Source organism: Miniopterus natalensis, chromosome 14, assembly GCF_054644295.1.
Source record: "Miniopterus natalensis isolate mMinNat1 chromosome 14, mMinNat1.hap1, whole genome shotgun sequence".
Lineage (NCBI taxonomy): Eukaryota > Metazoa > Chordata > Mammalia > Chiroptera > Miniopteridae > Miniopterus > Miniopterus natalensis.
In genome coordinates, this window is record NC_142094.1 from 2,085,765 (window position 1) to 2,110,491 (window position 24,727).

The window sequence follows — 24,727 nt, forward strand, 5'->3', positions numbered from 1 at the left end:
CCGGAACTCTAACCCTAGCCCTCAAAATAACCCTAACCCTAGGTCCAATCGGAGCCCTAACCGGAACTCTAACCCTAGCCCTCAACATAACCCTAACCCTAGGTCCAATCCGAACCCTAACCGGATATCTATCCCTAGCCCTCAACATAACCCTAACCCTAAGTCCAATCGGAACCCTAACAGGATCTCTAACCCTAGCCCTCAACATAACCCTAACCCTAGGTCCAATCGGAACCCTAAATGGATATCTAACCCTAGCCCTCAACGTAACCATTAACCCTAGGTGCAATCGGAACCCTAACCGGATATCTAACCCTAGCCCTCAACAAAACCCTAACCCTAGGTCCAATCGGAACCCTAACCGGATCTCTAACCCTAGCCCTCAACATAACCCTAACCCTAGGTCGAATCGGAACCCTAAACGGATCTCTAACCCTAGCCCTCAACGTAACCATTAACCCTAGGTGCAATCGGAACCCTAACCGGATATCTAACCCTAGCCCTCAACATAACCCTAACCCTAGGTCCAATCGGAACCCTAACCGGATCTCTAACCCTAGCCCTCAACATAACCCTAACCCTAGGTCGAATCGGAACCCTAAACGGATCTCTAACCCTAGCCCTCAACATAACCCTAACCCTAGGTCGAATCGGAACCCTAACCGGATCTCTAACCCTAGTCCTCAACATAACCCTAACCCTAGGTCCAATCGGAACCCTAACCGGATCTGTATACCTAGCCCTCAACATAACCCTAACCCTAGGTCCAATCGGAAACCTAACCGGATCTCTAACCCTAGCCCTTAACATAACCCTAACCCTAGGTCCAATCGGAACCCTAAGCGGATCTGTATACCTAGCCCTCAACATAACCCTAACCCTAGGTCCAATAGGAAACCTAACCGGATCTCTAACACTAGCCCTCAACATAACCCTAACCCTAGGTCCAATCGGAACCCTAACCTAATCTCTAACCCTAACCCTCAACATAACCCTAACCCTAGGTCCAATCGGAACCCTAACCTGATCTCTAACCCTAGCCCTCAACATAACCCTAACCCTAGGTCCAATCGGAACCGTAAACAGAACTCTAACCCTAGCCCTCAACATAACCCTAACCCTAGGTCCAATCGGAACGCTAACCGGATATGTATACTTAGGCCTCAACATAACCCTAACCCTAGGTCCAATCGGAAACCTAACCGGATCTCTAACACTAGCCCTCAACATAACCCTAACCCTAGGTCCAATCGGAACTCTAACCGGATCTCTAACCTTAACCCTCAACATAACCCTAACCCTAGGTCCAATCGGAACCCGAACCTGATCTCTAACCCTAGCCCTCAACATAACCCTAACCCTAGGTCCAATCGGAACCGTAAACGGAACTCTAACCCTAGCCCTCAACATAACCCTAACCCTAGGTCCAATCAGAACCCTAACCGGATCTCTAACCCTAGCCCTCAACACAACCCTAACCCTGGGTCCAACCGTAACCCTTACCGGATCTCTAACCCTAGCCCTCAACATAACCCTAACCCTAGGTCCAATCGGAACCCTAACCGGAACTCTAACCCTAGCCCTCAACATAACCCTAACACTAGGTCCAATCGGAACCCTAACCGGATATCTATCCCTAGCCCTCAACATAACCCTAACCCTAGGTCCAATCGGAACCCTAACCGGATCTCTAACCCTAGCCCTCAACATAACCCTAACCCTAGGTCCAATCGTAACCCTAACCGGATCCCTAACCCTAGCCCTCAACATAACCCTAACCCTAGGTCCAATCCGAAACATAACCGGATCTCTAAACCTAGCCCTCAACATAACCCTAACACTAGGTCCAATCGGAACCCTAACCGGACCTCTAAACCTAGCCCTCAACATAACCCTAACCCTAGGTCCAATCGGAACCCTAACCGGATCTGTATACCTAGCCCTCAACATAACCCTAACCCTAATTCCAATCGGAACCCTAACCGGATCTGTATACCTAGCCCTCAACATAACCCTAACCCTAGGTCCAATCGGAACCCTAACCGGATCTCTAAACCTAGCCCTCAACATAAACCTAACACTAGGTCCAATCGGAACCCTAACCGGATCTCTAACCCTAGCCCTCAACATAACCCTAACCCTAGGTCCACTCGGAACCCTAACCGGATCTCTAAACCTCGCCCTCAACATAACCCTAACCCTAGGTCCAAACGGAACCCTAACCGGATCTCTAACCCTAGCCCTCAACATAACCATAACCCTAGGTCCAATCGGAACCCTAACCGGAACTCTAACCCTAGCCCTCAAAATAACCCTAACCCTAGGTCCAATCGGAACCCTAACCGGAACTCTAACCCTAGCCCTCAACATAACCCTAACCCTAGGTCCAATCCGAACCCTAACCGGATATCTATCCCTAGCCCTCAACATAACCCTAACCCTAAGTCCAATCGGAACCCTAACAGGATCTCTAACCCTAGCCCTCAATATTACCCTAACCCTAGGTCCAATCGGAACCCTAAATGGATATCTAACCCTAGCCCTCCACGTAACCATTAACCCTAGGTGCAATCGGAACCCTAACCGGATATCTAACCCTAGCCCTCAACATAACCCTAACCCTAGGTCCAATCGGAACCCTAACGGGATCTCTACCCCTCGCCGTCAACATAACCCTAACCCTAGGTCCAATCGGAACCCTAACCGGATCTCTAACCCTAGCCCTCAACATAACCCTAACCCTAGGTCCAATCCGAAACATAACCGGATCTCTAAACCTAGCCCTAAACATAACCCTAACCCTAGGTCCAATCGGAACCCTAACCGGACCTCTAACCCTAGCCCTCAACATAACCCTAACCCTAGGTCCAATCGGAACCCTAACCGGATCTGTATACCTAGCCCTCAACATAACCCTAACACTAGGTCCAATCGGAACCCTATCCGGATCTGTATACCTAGCCCTCAACATAACCCTAACCCTAGGTCCAATCGGAACCCTAACCGGATCTCTAACCCTAGCCCTCAACATAACCCTAACCCTAGGTCCAATCGGAACCCTAACCGGATCTGTATACCTAGCCCTCAACATAACCCTAACCCTAGGTCCAATCGGAACCCTAACCGGATCTCTAACCCTAGCCCTCAACATAACCCTGACCCTAGGTCCAATCGGAACCCTAATCGGAACTCTAACCCTAGCCCTCAAAATAACCCTAACCCTAGGTCCAATCGGAACCCTAACCGGAACTCTAACCCTAGCCCTCAACATAACCCTAACCCTAGGTCCAATCCGAACCCTAAATGGATATCTAACCCTAGCCCTCAACGTAACCATTAACCCTAGGTGCAATCGGAACCCTAACCGGATATCTAACCCTAGCCCTCAACATAACCCTAACCCTAGGTCCAATCGGAACCCTAACGGGATCTCTACCCCTCGCCCTCAACATAACCCTAACCCTAGGTCCAATCGGAACCCTAAACGGATCTCTAACCCTAGCCCTCAACATAACCCTAACCCTAGGTCCAATCGGAACCCTAAACGGATCTCTAACCCTAGCCCTCAACATAACCCTAACCCTAGGTCGAATCGGAACCCTAACCGGATCTCTAACCCTAGTCCTCAACATAACCCTAACCCTAGGTCCAATCGGAACCCTAACCGGATCTGTATACCTAGCCCTCAACATAACCCTAACCCTAGGTCCAATCGGAAACCTAACCGGATCTCTAACCCTAGCCCTTAACATAACCCTAACCCTAGGTCCAATCGGAACCCTAAGCGGATCTGTATACCTAGCCCTCAACATAACCCTAACCCTAGGTCCAATAGGAAACCTAACCGGATCTCTAACACTAGCCCTCAACATAACCCTAACCCTAGGTCCAATCGGAACCCTAACCGGATCTCTAACCTTAACCCTCAACAGAACCCTAACCCTAGGTCCAATCGGAACCCTAACCTGATCTCTAACCCTAGCCCTCAACATAACCCTAACCCTAGGTCCAATCGGAACCGTAAAAGGAACTCTAACCCTAGCCCTCAACATAACCCTAACCCTAGGTCCAATCGGAACTCTAACCGGATCTGTATACCTAGGCCTCATCATAACCCTAACCCTAGGTCCAATCGGAAACCTAACCGGATCTCTAACACTAGCCCTCAACATAACCCTAACCCTAGGTCCAATCGGAACTCTAACCGGATCTCTAACCCTAACCCTCAACATAACCCTAACCCTAGGTTCAATCGGAACCCTAACCGGATCTCTAACCCTAGCCCTCAACATAACCCTAACCCTAGGTCCACTCGGAACCCTAACCGGATCTCTAAACCTCGCCCTCAACATAACCCTAACCCTAGGTCCAAACGGAACCCTAACCGGATCTCTAACCCTAGCCCTCAACATAACGCTAACCCTAGGTCCAATCGGAACCCTAACCGGAACTCTAACCCTAGCCCTCAAAATAACCCTAACCCTAGGTCCAATCGGAACCCTAACCGGAACTCTAACCCTAGCCCTCAACATAACCCTAACCCTAGGACCACTCGGAACCCTAACCGGATCTCTAACCCTCGCCCTCAACATAACCCTAACCCTGGGTCCAATCGAAACCCTAACCGGATCTCTAACCCTAGCCCTCAACATAACCCTAACCCTAGGTCCAATTGGAACCCTAACCGGAACTCTAACCCTAGCCCTCAAAATAACCCTAACCCTAGGTCCAATCGGAACCCTAACCGGAACTCTAAACCTAGCCCTCAAAATAACCCTAACCCTAGGTCCAATCGGAACCCTAAATGGATATCTAACCCTAGCCCTCAACGTAACCATTAAACCTAGGTGCAATCGGAACCCTAACCGGATATCTAACCCTAGCCCTCAACATAACCCTAACCCTAGGTCCAATCGGAACCCTAACGGGATCTCTACCCCTCGCCCTCAACATAACCCTAACCCTAGGTCCAATTGGAACCCTAAACGGATCTCTAACCCTAGCCCTCAACATAACCCTAACCCTAGGTCGAATCGGAACCCTAAACGGATCTCTAACCCTAGCCCTCAACATAACCCTAACCCTAGGTCGAATCGGAACCCTAACCGGATCACTAACCCTAGTCCTCAACATAACTCTAACCCTAGGTCCAATCGGAACCCTAAACGGATCTGTATACCTAGCCCTCAACATAACCCTAACCCTAGGTCCAATCGGAAACCTAACCGGATCTCTAACCCTAGCCCTTAACATAACCCTAACCCTAGGTCCAATCGGAACCCTAAGCGGATCTGTATACCTAGCCCTCAACATAACTCTAACCCTAGGTCCAATAGGAAACCTAACCGGATCTCTAACACTAGCCCTCAACATAACCCTAACCCTAGGTCCAATCGGAACCCTAACCGGATCTCTAACCCTAACCCTCAACATCACCCTAACCCTAGGTCCAATCGGAACCCTAACCTGATCTCTAACCCTAGCCCTCAACATAACCCTAACCCTAGGTCCAATCGGAACGCTAACCGGATCTGTATACCTAGGCCTCAACATAACCCTAACCCTAGGTCCAATCGGAAACCTAACCGGATGTCTAACACTAGCCCTCAACATAACCCTAACCCTAGGTCCAATCGGAACCCTAACCGGATCTCTAACCCTAACCCTCAACATAACCCTAACCCTAGGTCCAATCGGAACCCTAACCTGATCTCTAACCCTAGCCCTCAACATAACCCTAACCCTAGGTCCAATCGGAACCGTAAACGGAACTCGAACCCTAGCCCTCAACATAACCCTAACCCTAGGTCCAATCAGAACCCTAACCGGATCTCTAACCCTAGCCCTCAACACAACACTAACCCTGGGTCCAACCGTAACCCTTACCGGATCTCTAACCCTAGCCCTCAACATAACCCTAACCCTGGGTCCAATCGGAACCCTAACCGGAACTCTAACCCTAGCCCTCAACATGACCCTAACACTAGGTCCAATCGGAACCCTAACCGGATATCTATCCCTAGCCCTCAACATAACCCTAACCCTAGGTACAATCGGAACCCTAACCGGATCTCTAACCCTAGCCCTCAACATAAACCTAACCCTAGGTCCAATCGTAACCTTAACCGGATCCCTAACTCTAGCCCTCAACATAACCCTAAACCTAGGTCCAATCCGAAACATAACCGGATCTCTAAACCTAGCCCTCAACATAACCCTAACCCTAGGTCCAATCGGAACCCTAACCGGACCTCTAAACCTAGCCCTCAACATAACCCTAACCCTAGGTCCAATCGGAACCCTAACCGGATCTGTATACCTAGCCCTCAACATAACCCTAACCCTAGGTCCAATCGGAACCCTAACCGGATCTGTATACCTAGCCCTCAACATAACCCTAACCCTAGGTCTAATCGGAACCCTAACCGGATCTCTAACCCTAGCCCTCAACATAACCCTAACCCTAGGTCCAATCGGAACCCTAACCGGATCTGTATACCTAGCCCTCAACATAACCCTAAACCTAGGTCCAATCGGAACCCTAACCGGATCTGTATACCTAGCCCTCAACATAACCCTAACCCTAGGTCCAATCGGAACACTAACCGGATCTCTAACCCTAGCCCTAAACATAACCCTAACCCTAGGTCCACTCGGAACCCTAACCGGATCTCTAACCCTCGCCCTCAACATAACCCTAACCCTAGGTCCAATCGGAACCCTAACCGGATCTCTAATCTTGCCCTCAACATAACCCTGACCCTAGGTCCAATCGGAACCCTAACAGGAACTCTCACCCTAGCCCTCAAAATAACCCTAACCCTAGGTCCAATCGGAACCCTAACCGGAACTCTAACCCTAGCCCTCAACATAACCCTAACCCTAGGTCCAATCCGAACCCTAACCGGATATCTATCCCTAGCCCTCAACATAACCCTAACCCTAAGTCCAAACGGAATCCTAACAGGATCTCTAACCCTAGCCCTCAACATAACCCTAACCCTAGGTCCAATCGGAACCCTAACGGGATCTCTACCCCTCGCCCTCAACATAACCCTAACCCTAGGTCCAATCGGAACCCTAAACGGATCTCTAACCCTAGCCCTCAACATAACCCTAACCCTAGGTCGAATCGGAACCCTAAACGGATCTCTAACCCTAGCCCTCAACATAACCCTAACCCTAGTTCGAATCGGAACCCTAACCGGATCTCTAACCCTAGTCCTCGACATAACCCTAACCCTAGGTCCAATCGGAACCCTAACCGGATCTGTATACCTAGCCCTCAACATAACCCTAACCCTAGGTCCAATCGGAAACCTAACCGGATCTCTAACCCTAGCCCTTAACATAACCCTAACCCTAGGTCCAATCGGAACCCTAAGCGGATCTGTATACCTAGCCCTCAACATAACCCTAACCCTAGGTCCAATAGGAAACCTAACCGGATCTCTAACACTAGCCCTCAACATAACCCTAACCCTAGGTCCAATCGGAACCCTAACCGGATCTCTAACCCTAACCCTCAACATAACCCTAACCCTAGGTCCAATCGGAACCCTAACCTGATCTCTAAACCTAGCCCTCAACATAACCGTAACCCTAGGTCCAATCGGAACCGTAAACGGAACTCTAACCCTAGCCCTCAACATAACCCTAACCCTAGGTCCAATCGGAACGCTAACCGGATCTGTATACCTAGGCCACAACATAACCCTAACCCTAGGTCCAATCGGAAACCTAACCGGATCTCTAACACTACCCCTCAACATAACGCTAACCCTAGGTCCAATCGGAACCCTAACCGGATCTCTAACCCTAACCCTCAACATTACCCTAACCCTAGGTCCAATCGGAACCCTAACCTGATCTCTAACCCTAGCCCTCAACATAACCCTAACCCTAGGTCCAATCGGAACCGTAAACGGAACTCTAACCCTAGCCCTCAACATAACCCTAACCCTAGGTCCAATCAGAACCCTAACCGGATCTCTAACCCTAGCCCACAACACAACCCTAACCCTGGGTCCAACCGTAACCCTTACCGGATCTCGAACCCTAGCCCTCAACATAACCCTAACCCTAGGTCCAATCGGATCCCTAACCGGAACTCTAACCGTAGCCCTCAACATAACCCTAACACTAGGTCCAATCGGAACCCTAACCGGATATCTATCCCTAGCCCTCAACATAACCCAAACCCTAGGTCCAATCGGAACCCTAACCGGATCTCTAACCCTAGCCCTCAACATAACCCTAACCCTAGGTCCAATCGTAACCCTAACCGGATCCCTAACCCTAGCCCTCAACATAACCCTAACCCTAGGTCCAATCCGAAACATAACCGTATCTCTAAACCTAGCCCTCAACATAACCCTAACCCTAGGTCCAATCGGAACCCTAACCGGACCTCTAAACCTAGCCCTCAACATAACCCTAACCCTAGGTCCAATCGGAACCCTAACCGGATCTGTATACCTAGCCCTCAACATAACCCTAACCCTAGGTCCAATCGGAACCCTAACCGGATCTGTATACCTAGCCCTCAACATAACCCTAACCCTAGGTCCAATCGGAACCCTAACCGGATCTCTAAACCTAACCCTCAACATAACCCTAACCCTAGGTCCAATCGGAACCCTAACCGGATCTCTAACCCTAGCCCTCAACATTACCCTAACCCTAGGTCCACTCGGAACCGTAACCGGATCTCTAAACCTCGCCCTCAACATAACCCTAACCCTAGGTCCAAACGGAACCCTAACCGGATCTCTAACCCTAGCCCTCAACATAACCATAACCCTAGGTCCAATCGGAACCCTAACCGGAACTCTAACCCTAGCCCTCAAAATAACCCTAACCCTAGGTCCAATCGGAACCCTAACCGGAACTCTAACCCTAGCCCTCAACATAACCCTAACCCTAGGTCCAATCCGAACCCTAACCGGATATCTATCCCTAGCCCTCAACATAACCCTAACCCTAAGTCCAATCGGAACCCTAACAGCAACTCTAACCCTAGCCCTCAACGTTACCCTAACCCTAGGTCCAATCGGAACCCTAAATGGATATCTAACCCTAGCCCTCCACGTAACCATTAACCCTAGGTGCAATCGGAACCCTAACCGGATATCTAACCCTAGCCCTCAACATAACCCAAACCCTAGGTCCAATCGGAACCCTAACGGGATCTCTACCCCTCGCCGTCAACATAACCCTAACCCTAGGTCCAATCGGAACGCTAACCGGATCTCTAACCCTAGCCCTCAACATAACCCTAACCCTAGGTCCAATCCGAAACATAACCGGATCTCTAAACCTAGCCCTAAACATAACCCTAACCCTAGGTCCAATCGTATCCCTAACCGGAACTCTAACCCTAGACTTCAACATAACCCTAACCCTAGGTCCAATCGGAACCCTAACCGGATCTGTATTCCTAGCCCTCAACATAACCCTAACCCTAGGTCCAATCGGTACCCTAACCGGATCTGTATACCTAGCCCTCAACATAACCCTAACCCTAGGTCCAATCGGAACCCTAACGGGATCTCTAACCCTAGCCCTCAACATAACCCTAACCCTAGGTCCAATCCGAACCCTAACCGGATCTGTATACCTAGCCCTCAACATAACCCTAACCCTAGATCCAATCGGAACCCTAACCGGATCTGTATACCTAGCCCTCAACATAACCCTAAACCTAGGTCCAATCGGAACCCTAACCGGATCTCTAACCCTAGCCCTCAACATAACCCTAACCCTAGGTCCACTCGGAACCCTAACCAGATCTCTAACCCTCGCCCTCAACATAACCCTAACCCTGGGTCCAATCGGAACCCTAACCGGATCTCTAACCCTAGCCCTCAACATAACCCCAACCCTAGGTCCAATAGGAAACCTAACCAGATCTCTAACACTAGCCCTCAACATAACCCTAGCCCTAGGTCCAATCGGAACCCTAACCGGATCTCTAACCCTAACCCTCAACATAACCCTAACCCTAGGTCCAATCGGAACCCTAACCTGATCTCTAACCCTAGCCCTCAACATAACCCTAACCCTAGGTCCAATCGGAACCGTAAACGGAACTCTAACCCTAGCCCTCAACATAACCCTAACCCTAGGTCCAATCGGAACGCTAACCGGATCTGTATACCTAGGCCTCAACATAACCCTAACCCTAGGTCCAATCGGAAACCTAACCGAATCTCTAACACTAGCCCTCAACATAACCCAAACCCTAGGTCCAATCGGAACCCTAACCGGATCTCTAACCCTAACCCTCAACATAACCCTAACCCTAGGTCCAATCGGAACCCTAACCGGAACTCTAACCCTAGCCCTCAACATAACCCTAACCCTAGGTCCAATCCGAACCCTAACCGGATATCTATCCCTAGCCCTCAACATAACCCTAACCCTAAGTCCAATCGGAACCCTAACAGGATCTCTAACCCTAGCCCTCAACATAACCCTAACCCTAGGTCCAATCGGAACCCTAAATGGAATTCTAACCCTAGCCCTCAACGTAACCATTAACCCTAGGTGCAATCGGAACCCTAACCGGATATCTAACCCTAGCCCTCAACATAACCCTAACCCTAGGTCCAATCGGAACCCTAACGGGATCTCTACCCCTCGCCCTCAATATAACCCTAACCCTAGGTCCAATCGGAACCCTAACCTGATCCCTAACCCTAGCCCTCAACATAACCCTAACCCTAGGTCCAATCGGAACCGTAAACGGAACTCTAACCCTAGCCCTCAACATAACCCTAACCCTAGGTCCAATCAGAACCCTAACCGGATCTCTAACCCTAGCCCACAACACAACCCTAACCCTGGGTCCAACCGTAACCCTTACCGGATCTCTAACCCTAGCCCTCAACATAACCCTAACCCTAGGTCCAATCGGAACCCTAACCGGAACTCTAACCGTAGCCCTCAACATAACCCTAACACTAGGTCCAATCGGAACCCTAACCGGATATCTATCCCTACCCCTCAACATAACCCAAACCCTAGGTCCAATCGGAACCCTAACCGGATCTGTAACCCTAGCCCTCAACATAACCCTAACCCTAGGTCCAATCGTAACCCTAACCGGATCCCTAACCCTAGCCCTCAACATAACCCTAACCCTAGGTCCAATCCGAAACATAACCGGATCTCTAAACCTAGCCCTCAACATAACCCTAACCCTAGGTCCAATCGGAACCCTAACCGGACCTCTAAACCTAGCCCTCAACATAACCCTAACCCTAGGTCCAATCGGAACCCTAACCGGATCTGTATACCTAGCCCTCAACATAACCCTAACCCTAGGTCCAATCGGAACCCTAACCGGATCTGTATACCTAGCCCTCAACATAACCCTAACCCTAGGTCCAATCGGAACCCTAACCGGATCTCTAACCCTAGCCCTCAACATTACCCTAACCCTAGGTCCACTCGGAACCGTAACCGGATCTCTAAACCTCGCCCTCAACATAACCCTAACACTAGGTCCAAACGGAACCCTAACCTGATCTCTAACCCTAGCCCTCAACATAACCATTACCCTAGGTCCAATCGGAACCCTAACCGGAACTCTAACCCTAGCCCTCAACATAACCCTAACCCTAGGTCCAATCGGAACCCTAACCGGATCTCTAACCCTAGCCCTCAACATTACCCTAACCCTAGGTCCACTCGGAACCGTAACCGGATCTCTAAACCTCGCCCTCAACATAACCCTAACCCTAGGTCCAAACGGAACCCTAACCGGATATCTATCCCTAGCCCTCAACATAACCCAAACCCTAGGTCCAATGGGAACCCTAACCGGATCTGTAACCCTAGCCCTCAACATAACCCTAACCCTAGGTCCAATCGTAACCCTAACCGGATCCCTAACCCTAGCCCTCAACATAACCCTAACCCTAGGTCCAATCCGAAACATAACCGGATCTCTAAACCTAGCCCTCAACATAACCCTAACCCTAGGTCCAATCGGAACCCTAACCCGACCTCTAAACCTAGCCCTCAACATAACCCTAACCCTAGGTCCAATCGGAACCCTAACCGGATCTGTATACCTAGCCCTCAACATAACCCTAACCCTAGGTCCAATCGGAACCCTAACCGGATCTGTATACCTAGCCCTCAACATAACCCTAACCCTAGGTCCAATCGGAACCCTAACCGGATCTCTAACCCTAGCCCTCAACATTACCCTAACCCTAGGTCCACTCGGAACCGTAACCGGATCTCTAAACCTCGCCCTCAACATAACCCTAACCCTAGGTCCAAACGGAACCCTAACCGGATCTCTAACCCTAGCCCTCAACATAACCATAACCCTAGGTCCAATCAGAACCCTAACCGGAACTCTAACCCTAGCCCTCAACATAACCCTAACCCTAGGTCCAATCGGAACCCTAACCGGATCTCTAACCCTAGCCCTCAACATTACCCTAACCCTAGGTCCACTCGGAACCGTAACCGGATCTCTAAACCTCGCCCTCAACATAACCCTAACCCTAGGTCCAAACGGAACCCTAACCGGATCTCTAACCCTAGCCCTCAACATAACCATAACCCTAGGTCCAATCGGAACCCTAACCGGAACTCTAACCCTAGCCCTCAAAATAACCCTAACCCTAGGTCCAATCGGAACCCTAACCGGAACTCTAACCCTAGCCCTCAACATAACCCTAACCCTAGGTCCAATCCGAACCCTAACCGGATATCTATACCTAGCCCTCAACATAACCCTAACCCTAAGTCCAATCGGAACCCTAACAGCATCTCTAACCCTAGCCCTCAACGTTACCCTAACCCTAGGTCCAATCGGAACCCTAAATGGATATCTAACCCTAGCCCTCCACGTATCCATTAACCCTAGGTGCAATCGGAACCCTAACCGGATATCTAACCCTAGCCCTCAACATAACCCAAACCCTAGGTCCAATCGGAACCCTAACGGGATCTCTACCCCTCGCCGTCAACATAACCCTAACCCTAGGTCCAATCGGAACGCTAACCGGATCTCTAACGCTAGCCCTCAACATAACCCTAACCCTAGGTCCAATCCGAAACATAACCGGATCTCTAAACCTAGCCCTAAACATAACCCTAACCCTAGGTCCAATCGTATCCCTAACCGGAACTCTAACCCTAGACCTCAACATAACCCTAACCCTAGGTCCATTCGGAACCCTAACCGGATCTGTATTAATAGCCCTCAACATAACCCTAACCCTAGGTCCAATCGGAACCCTAACCGGATCTGTATACCTAGCCCTCAACATAACCCTAACCCTAGGTCCAATCGGAACCCTAATCGGATCTCTAACCCTAGCCCTCAACATAACCCTAACCCTAGGTCCAATCCGAACCCTAACCGGATCTGTATACCTAGCCCTCAACATAACCCTAACCCTAGGTCCAATCGGAACCCTAACCGGATCTGTATACCTAGCCCTCAACATAACCCTAACCCTAGGTCCAATCGGAACCCTAACCGGATCTCTAACCCTAGCCCTCAACATAACCCTAACCCTAGGTCCACTCGGAACCCTAACCAGATCTCTAACCCTCGCCCTCAACATAACCCTAACCCTGGGTCCAATCGGAACCCTAACCGGATCTCTAACCCTAGCCCTCAAAATAACCCTAACCCTAGGTCCAATCGGAACCCTAACCGGAACTCTAACCCTAGCCCTCAACATAACCCTAACCCTAGGTCCAATCCGAACCCTAACCGGATATCTATCCCTAGCCCTCAACATAACTCTAACCCTAAGTCCAATCGGAACCCTAACAGGATCTCTAACCCTAGCCCTCAACATAACCCTAACCCTAGGTCCAATCGGAACCCTAAATGGATATCTAACCCTAGCCCTCAACGTAACCATTAACCCTAGGTGCAATCGGAACCCTAACCGGATATCTAACCCTAGCCCTCAACATAACCCTAACCCTAGGTCCAATCGGAACCCTAACGGGATCTCTACCCCTCGCCCTCAACATAACCCTAACCCTAGGTCCAATCGGAACCCTAAACGGATCTCTAACCCTAGCCCTCAACATAACCCTAACCCTAGGTCGAATCGGAACCCTAAACGGATCTCTAACCCTAGCCCTCAACATAACCCTAACCCTAGGTCGAATCGGAACCCTAACGGGATTTCTAACCCTAGTCCTCAACATAACCTTAACCCTAGGTCCAATCGGAACCCTAAACGGATCTGTATACCTAGCCCTCAACATAACCCTAACCCTAGGTCCAATCGGAAACCTAACCGGATCTCTAACCCTAGCCCTTAACATAACCCTAACCCTAGGTCCAATCGGAACCCTAAGCGGATCTGTATACCTAGCCCTCAACATAACTCTAACCCTAGGTCCAATAGGAAACCTAACCAGATCTCTAACACTAGCCCTCAACATAACCCTAGCCCTAGGTCCAATCGGAACCCTAACCGGATCTCTAACCCTAACCCTCAACATAACCCTAACCCTAGGTCCAATCGGAACCCTAACCTGATCTCTAAACCTAGCCCTCAACATAACCCTAACCCTAGGTCCAATCGGAACCGTAAACGGAACTCTAACCCTAGCCCTCAACATAACCCTAACCCTAGGTCCAATCGGAACGCTAACCGGATCTGTATACCTAGGCCTCAACATAACCCTAACCCTAGGTCCAATCGGAAACCTAACCGGATCTCTAACACTAGCCCTCAACATAACCCAAACCCTAGGTCCAATCGGAACCCTAACCGGATCTCTAACCCTAACCCTCAACATAACCCTAACCCTAGGTCCAATCGGAACCCTAACCGGAACTCTAACCCTAGCCCTCAACATAACCCTAACCCTAGGTCCAATCTGAACCCTAACCGGATATCTATCCCTAGCCCTCAACATAACCCTAACCCTAAGTCCAATCGGAACCCTAACAGGATCTCTAACCCTAGCCCTCAACATAACCCTAACCCTAGGTCCAATCGGAACCCTAAATGGATATCTAACCCTAGCCCTCAACGTAACCATTAACCCTAGGTGCAATCGGAACCCTAACCGGATATCTAACCCTAGCCCTCAACATAACCCTAACCCTAGGTCCAATCGGAACCCTAACGGGATCTCTACCCCTCGCCCTCAACATAACCCTAACCCTAGGTCCAATCGGAACCCTAAACGGATCTCTAACCCTAGCCCTCAACATAACCCTAACCGTAGGTCGAATCGGAACCCTAAACGGATCTCTAACCCTAGCCCTCAACATAACCCTAACCCTAGGTCGAATCGGAACCCTAACCGGATCTCTAACCCTAGTCCTCAACATTACCCTAACCCTAGATCCAATCGGAACCCTAAACGGATCTGTATACCTAGCCCTCAACATAACCCTAACCCTAGGTCCAATCGGAAACCTAACCGAATCTCTAACCCTAGCCCTTAACATAACCCTAACCCTAGGTCCAATCGGAACCCTAAGCGGATCTGTATACCTAGCCCTCAACATTACTCTAACCCTAGGTCCAATAGGAAACCTAACCGGATCTCTAACACTAGCCCTCAACATAACCCTAAACCTAGGTCCAATCGGAACCCTAACCGGATCTCTAACCCTAACCCTCAACATAACCCCAACCCTAGGTCCAATCGGAACCCTAACCTGATCTCTAACCCTAGCCCTCAACATAACCCTAACCCTAGGTCCAATCGGAACCGTAAACGGAACTCTAACCCTAGCCCTCAACATAACCCTAACCCTAGGTCCAATCGGAACGCTAACCGGATCTGTATACCTAGGCCTCAACATAACCCTAACCCTAGGTCCAATCGGAAACCTAACCGGATCTCTAACACTAGCCCTCAACATAACCCTAACCCTAGGTCCAATCGGAACCCTAACCGGATCTCTAACCCTAACCCTCAACATAACCCTAACCCTAGGTCCAATCGGAACCCTAACCTGATCTCTAACCCTAGCCCTCAACATAACCCTAACCCTAGGTCCAATCAGAACCCTAACCGGATCTCTAACCATAGCCCTCAACACAACACTAACCCTGGGTCCAACCGTAACCCTTACCGGATGTGTAACCCTAGCCCTCAACATAACCCTAACCCTGGGTCCAATCGGAACCCTAACCGGAACTCTAACCCTAGCCCTCAACATAACCATAACACTAGGTCCAATCGGAACCCTAACCGGATATCTATCCCTAGCCCTCAACATAACCCTAACCCTAGGTCCAATCGGAACCCTAACCGGATCTCTAACCCTAGCCCTCAACATAAACCTAACCCTAGGTCCAATCGTAACCCTAACCGGATCCCTAACCCTAGCACTCAACATAACCCTAAACCTAGGTCCAATCCGAAACATAACCGGATCTCTAAACCTAGCCCTCAACATAACCCTAACCCTAGGTCCAATCGGAACCCTAACCGGACCTCTAAACCTAGCCCTCAACATAACCCTAACCCTAGGACCAATCGGAACCCTAACCGGATCTGTATACCTAGCCCTCAACATAATCCTAACCCTAGGTCCAATCGGAACCCTAACCGGATCTCTATACCTAGCCCTCAACATAACCCTAACCCTAGGTCCAATCGGAACCCTAACCGGATCTCTAACCCTAGCCCTCAACATAACCCTAACCCTAGGTCCAATCGGAACCCTAACCGGATCTGTATACCTAGCCCTCAACATAACCCTAACCCTAGGTCCAATCGGAACCCTAACCGGATCTGTATACCTAGTCCTCAACATAACCCTAACCCTAGGTCCAATCGGAACACTAACCGGATCTCTAACCCTAGCCCTCAACATAACCCTAACCCTAGGTCCACTCGGAACCCTAACCGGATCTCTAACCCTCGCCCTCAACATAACCCTAACCCTAGGTCCAATCGGAACCCTAACCGGATCTCTAACCCTAGCCCTCAACATAACCCTGACCCTAGGTCCAATCGGAACCCTAACAGGAACTCTAACCCTAGCCCTCAAAATAACCCTATCCCTAGGTCCAATCGGAACCCTAACCGGAACTCTAACCCTAGCCCTCAACATAACCCTAACCCTAGGTCCAATCCGAACCCTAACCGGATATCTATCCCTAGCCCTCAACATAACCCTAACCCTAAGTCCAAACGGAACCCTAACAGGATCTCTAACCCTAGCCCTCAACATAACCCTAACCCTAGGTCCAATCGGAACCCTAAATGGATATCTAACCCTAGCCCTCAACGTAACCATTAACCCTAGGTGCAATCGGAACCCTAACCGGGTATCTAACCCTAGCCCTCAACATAACCCTAACCCTAGGTCCAATCGGAACCCTAACGGGATCTCTACCCCTCGCCCTCAACATAACCCTAACCCTAGGTCCAATCGGAAGCCTAAACGGATCTCTAACCCTAGCCCTCAACATAACCCTAACCCTAGGTCGAATCGGAACCCTAACCGGATCTCTAACCCTAGTCCTCAACATAACCCTAACCCTAGGTCCAATCGGAAGCCTAAACGGATCTCTAACCCTAGCCCTCAACATAACCCTAACCCTAGTTCGAATCGGAACCCTAACCGGATCTCTAACCCTAGTCCTCAACATAACCCTAACCCTAGGTCCAATCGGAACCCTAACCGGATCTGTATACCTAGCCCTCAACATAACCCTAACCCTAGGTCCAATCGGAAACCTAACCGGATCTCTAACCCTAGGCCTTAACATAACCCTAACCCTAGGTCCAATCGGAACCCTAAGCGGATCTGTATACCTAGCCCTCAACATAACCCTAACCCTAGGTCCAATAGGAAACCTAACCGGATCTCTAACACTAGCCCTCAACATAACCCTAACCCTAGGTCCAATCGGAACCCTAACCGGATCTCTAACCCTAACCCTCAACATAACCCTAACCCTAGGTCCAATCGGAACCCTAACCTGATCTCTAAACCTAGCCCTCAACATAACCCTAACCCTAGGTCCAATCGGAATCGTAAACGGAACTCTAACCCTAGCCCTCAACATAACCCTAACCCTAGGTCCAATCGGAACCCTAACCGGATCTCTAACCCTAACCCTCAACATAACCCTAACCCTAGGTCCAATCGGTACCCTAACCTGATCTCTAACCCTAGCCCTCAACATAACCCTAACCCTAGGTCCAATCGGAACCGTAAACGGAACTCTAACCCTAGCCCTCAACATAACCCTAACCCTAGGTCTAATCAGAACCCTAACCGGATCTCTAACCCTAGCCCACAACACAACCCTAACCCTGGGTCCAACCGTAACCCTTACCGGATCTCTAACCCTACCCCTCAACATAACCCTAACCCTAGGTCCAATCGGAACCCTAACCGGAACTCTAACCGTAGCCCTCAACATAACCCTAACACTAGGTCCAATCGGAACCCTAACCAGATATCTATCCCTAGCCCTCAACATAACCCAAACCCTAGGTCCAATCGGAACCCTAACCGGATCTCTAACCCTAGCCCTCAACATAACCCTAACCCTAGGTCCAATCGTAACCCTAACCGGATCCCTAACCCTAGCCCTCAACATAACCCTAACCCTAGGTCCAATCCGAAACATAACCGGATCTCTAAACCTAGCCCTCAACATAACCCTAACCCTAGGTCCAATCGGAACCCTAACCGGACCTCTAAACCTAGCCCTCAACATAACCCTAACCCTAGGTCCAATCGGAACCCTAACCGGATCTGTATACCTAGCCCTCAACATAACCCTAACCCTAGGTCCAATCAGAACCCTAACCGGATCTGTATACCTAGCCCTCAACATAACCCTAACCCTAGGTCCAATCCGAACCCTAACCGGATCTCTAAACCTAGCCCTCAACATAACCCTAACCCTAGGTCCAATCGGAACCCTAACCGGATCTCTAACCCTAGCCCTCAACATTACCCTAACCCTAGGTCCACTCGGAACCGTAACCGGATCTCTAAACCTCGCCCTCAACATAACCCTAACCCTACGTCCAAACGGAACCCTAACCGGATCTCTAACCCTAGCCCTCAACATAACCATAACCCTAGGTCCAATTGGAACCCTAACCGGAACTCTAACCCTAGCCCTCAAAATAACCCTAACCCTAGGTCCAATCGGAACCCTAACCGGAACTCTAACCCTAGCCCTCAACATAACCCTAACCCTAGGTCCAATCCGAACCCTAACCGGATATCTATCCCTAGCCCTCAACATAACCCTAACCCTAAGTCCAATCGGAACCCTAACAGGATCTCTAACCCTAGCCCTCAACATTACCCTAACCCTAGGTCCAATCGGAACCCTAAATGGATATCTAACCCTAGCCCTCCACGTAACCATTAACCCTAGGTGCAATCGGAACCCTAACCGGATATCTAACCCTAGCCCTCAACATAACCCAAACCCTAGGTCCAATCTGAACCCTAACGGGATCTCTACCCCTCGCCGTCAACATAACCCTAACCCTAGGTCCAATCGGAACGCTAACCGGATCTCTAACCCTAGCCCTCAACATAACCCTAACCCTAGGTCCAATCCGAAACATAACCGGATCTCTAAACCTAGCCCTAAACATAACCCTAACCCTAGGTCCAATCGTATTCCTAACCGGAACTCTAACCCTAGACCTCAACATAACCCTAACCCTAGGTCCAATCGGAACCCTAACCGGATCTGTATTCCTAGCCCTCAACATAACCCTAACCCTAGGTCCAATCGGAACCCTAACCGGATCTGTATATCTAGCCCTCAACATAACCCTAAACCTAGGTCCAATCGGAACCCTAACCGGATCTCTAACCCTAGCCCTCAACATAACCCTAACCCTAGGTCCAATCGGAACCCTAACCGGATCTGTATACCTAGCCCTCAACATAACCCTAACCCTAGGTCCAATCGGAACCCTAACCGGATCTCTAACCCTAGCCCTCAACATAACCCTAACCCTAGGTCCACTCGGAACCCTAACCAGATCTCTAACCCTCGCCCTCAACATAACCCTAACCCTAGGTCCAATCGGAACCCTAACCGGAACTCTAACCCTAGCCCTCAAAATAACCCTAACCCTAGGTCCAATCGGAACCCTAACCGGAACTCTAACCCTAGCCCTCAACATAACCCTAACCCTAGGTCCAATCCGAACCCTAACCGGATATCTATTCCTAGCCCTCAACATAACCCTAACCCTAAGTCCAATCGGAACCCTAACAGGATCTCTAACCCTAGCCCTCAACATAACCCTAACCCTAGGTCCAATCGGAACCCTAACCGGAACTCTAACCCTAGCCCTCAACATAACCCTAACCCTAGGTCCAATCCGAACCCTAACCGGATATCTATCCCTAGCCCTCAACATAACCCTAACCCTAAGTCCAATCGGAACCCTAACAGGATCTCTAACCCTCGCCCTCAACATAACCCTAACCCTAGGTCGAATCGGAACGCTAAACGGATCTCTAACCCTAGCCCTCAACATAACCCTAACCCTAGGTCGAATCGGAACCCTAAACGGATCTCTAACCCTAGCCCTCAACATAACCTTAACCCTAGGTCGAATCGGAACCCTAACCGGATCTCTAACTCTAGTCCTCAACATAACCCTAACCCTAGGTCCAATCGGAACCCTAAACGGATCTGTATACCTAGCCCTCAACATAACCCTAACCCTAGGTCCAAACGGAAACCTAACCGGATCTCTAACCCTAGCCCTTAACATAACCCTAAACCTAGGTCCAACCGGAACCCTAAGCGGATCTGTATACCTAGCCCTCAACATCACTATAACCCTAGGTCCAAAGATAACCCTAACCTGATCTCTAACCCTAGCCCTCAACATAACCCTAACCCTAGGTCCAATCGGAACCCTAACCCGACCTCTAAACCTAGCCCTCAACATAACCCTAACCCTAGGTCCAATCGGAACCCTAACCGGATCTGTATACCTAGCCCTCAACATAACCCTAACCCTAGGTCCAATCGGAACCCTAACCGGATCTGTATACCTAGCCCTCAACATAACCCTAACCCTAGGTCCAATCGGAACCCTAACCGGATCTCTAACCCTAGCCCTCAACATTACCCTAACCCTAGGTCCACTCGGAACCGTAACCGGATCTCTAAACCTCGCCCTCAACATAACCCTAACCCTAGGTCCAAACGGAACCCTAACCGGATCTCTAACCCTAGCCCTCAACATAACCATAACCCTAGGTCCAATCGGAACCCTAACCGGAACTCTAACCCTAGCCCTCAACATAACCCTAACTCTAGGTCCAATCGGAACCCTAACCGGATCTCTAACCCTAGCCCTCAACATTACCCTAACCCTAGGTCCACTCGGAACCGTAACCGGATCTCTAAACCTCGCCCTCAACATAACCCTAACCCTAGGTCCAAACGGAACCCTAACCGGATCTCTAACCCTAGCCCTCAACATAACCATAACCCTAGGTCCAATCGGAACCCTAACCGGAACTCTAACCCTAGCCCTCAAAATAACCCTAACCCTAGGTCCAATCGGAACCCTAACCGGAACTCTAACCCTAGCCCTCAACATAACCCTAACCCTAGGTCCAATCCGAACCCTAACCGGATATCTATACCTAGCCCTCAACATAACCCTAACCCTAAGTCCAATCGGAACCCTAACAGCATCTCTAACCCTAGCCCTCAACGTTACCCTAACCCTAGGTCCAATCGGAACCCTAAATGGATATCTAACCCTAGCCCTCCACGTATCCATTAACCCTAGGTGCAATCGGAACCCTAACCGGATATCTAACCCTAGCCCTCAACATAACCCAAACCCTAGGTCCAATCGGAACCCTAACGGGATCTCTACCCCTCGCCGTCAACATAACCCTAACCCTAGGTCCAATCGGAACGCTAACCGGATCTCTAACGCTAGCCCTCAACATAACCCTAACCCTAGGTCCAATCCGAAACATAACCGGATCTCTAAACCTAGCCCTAAACATAACCCTAACCCTAGGTCCAATCGTATCCCTAACCGGAACTCTAACCCTAGACCTCAACATAACCCTAACCCTAGGTCCATTCGGAACCCTAACCGGATCTGTATTAATAGCCCTCAACATAACCCTAACCCTAGGTCCAATCGGAACCCTAACCGGATCTGTATACCTAGCCCTCAACATAACCCTAACCCTAGGTCCAATCGGAACCCTAATCGGATCTCTAACCCTAGCCCTCAACATAACCCTAACCCTAGGTCCAATCCGAACCCTAACCGGATCTGTATACCTAGCCCTCAACATAACCCTAACCCTAGGTCCAATCGGAACCCTAACCGGATCTGTATACCTAGCCCTCAACATAACCCTAACCCTAGGTCCAATCGGAACACTAACCGGATCTCTAACCCTAGCCCTCAACATAACCCTAACCCTAGGTCCACTCGGAACCCTAACCAGATCTCTAACCCTCGCCCTCAACATAACCCTAACCCTGGGTCCAATCGGAACCCTAACCGGATCTCTAACCCTAGCCCTCAAAATAACCCTAACCCTAGGTCCAATCGGAACCCTAACCGGAACTCTAACCCTAGCCCTCAACATAACCCTAACCCTAGGTCCAATCCGAACCCTAACCGGATATCTATCCCTAGCCCTCAACATAACTCTAACCCTAAGTCCAATCGGAACCCTAACAGGATCTCTAACCCTAGCCCTCAACATAACCCTAACCCTAGGTCCAATCGGAACCCTAAATGGATATCTAACCCTAGCCCTCAACGTAACCATTAACCCTAGGTGCAATCGGAACCCTAACCGGATATCTAACCCTAGCCCTCAACATAACCCTAACCCTAGGTCCAATCGGAACCCTAACGGGATCTCTACCCCTCGCCCTCAACATAACCCTAACCCTAGGTCCAATCGGAACCCTAAACGGATCTCTAACCCTAGCCCTCAACATAACCCTAACCCTAGGTCGAATCGGAACCCTAAACGGATCTCTAACCCTAGCCCTCAACATAACCCTAACCCTAGGTCGAATCGGAACCCTAACGGGATTTCTAACCCTAGTCCTCAACATAACCTTAACCCTAGGTCCAATCGGAACCCTAAACGGATCTGTATACCTAGCCCTCAACATAACCCTAACCCTAGGTCCAATCGGAAACCTAACCGGATCTCTAACCCTAGCCCTTAACATAACCCTAACCCTAGGTCCAATCGGAACCCTAAGCGGATCTGTATACCTAGCCCTCAACATAACTCTAACCCTAGGTCCAATAGGAAACCTAACCAGATCTCTAACACTAGCCCTCAACATAACCCTAGCACTAGGTCCAATCGGAACCCTAACCGGATCTCTAACCCTAACCCTCAACATAACCCTAACCCTAGGTCCAATCGGAACCCTAACCTGATCTCTAACCCTAGCCCTCAACATAACCCTAACCCTAGGTCCAATCGGAACCGTAAACGGAACTCTAACCCTAGCCCTCAACATAACCCTAACCCTAGGTCCAATCGGAACGCTAACCGGATCTGTATACCTAGGCCTCAACATAACCCTAACCCTAGGTCCAATCGGAAACCTAACCGGATCTCTAACACTAGCCCTCAACATAACCCAAACCCTAGGTCCAATCGGAACCCTAACCGGATCTCTAACCCTAACCCTCAACATAACCCTAACCCTAGGTCCAATCGGAACCCTAACCGGAACTCTAACCCTAGCCCTCAACATAACCCTAACCCTAGGTCCAATCTGAACCCTAACCGGATATCTATCCCTAGCCCTCAACATAACCCTAACCCTAAGTCCAATCGGAACCCTAACAGGATCTCTAACCCTAGCCCTCAACATAACCCTAACCCTAGGTCCAATCGGAACCCTAAATGGATATCTAACCCTAGCCCTCAACGTAACCATTAACCCTAGGTGCAATCGGAACCCTAACCGGATATCTAACCCTAGCCCTCAACATAACCCTAACCCTAGGTCCAATCGGAACCCTAACGGGATCTCTACCCCTCGCCCTCAACATAACCCTAACCCTAGGTCCAATCGGAACCCTAAACGGATCTCTAACCCTAGCCCTCAACATAACCCTAACCGTAGGTCGAATCGGAACCCTAAACGGATCTCTAACCCTAGCCCTCAACATAACCCTAACCCTAGGTCGAATCGGAACCCTAACCGGATCTCTAACCCTAGTCCTCAACATTACCCTAACCCTAGATCCAATCGGAACCCTAAACGGATCTGTATACCTAGCCCTCAACATAACCCTAACCCTAGGTCCAATCGGAAACCTAACCGAATCTCTAACCCTAGCCCTTAACATAACCCTAACCCTAGGTCCAATCGGAACCCTAAGCGGATCTGTATACCTAGCCCTCAACATTACTCTAACCCTAGGTCCAATAGGAAACCTAACCGGATCTCTAACACTAGCCCTCAACATAACCCTAACCCTAGGTCCAATCGGAACCCTAACCGGATCTCTAACCCTAACCCTCAACATAACCCCAACCCTAGGTCCAATCGGAACCCTAACCTGATCTCTAACCCTAGCCCTCAACATAACCCTAACCCTAGGTCCAATCGGAACCGTAAACGGAACTCTAACCCTAGCCCTCAACATAACCCTAACCCTAGGTCCAATCGGAACGCTAACCGGATCTGTATACCTAGGCCTCAACATAACCCTAACCCTAGGTCCAATCGGA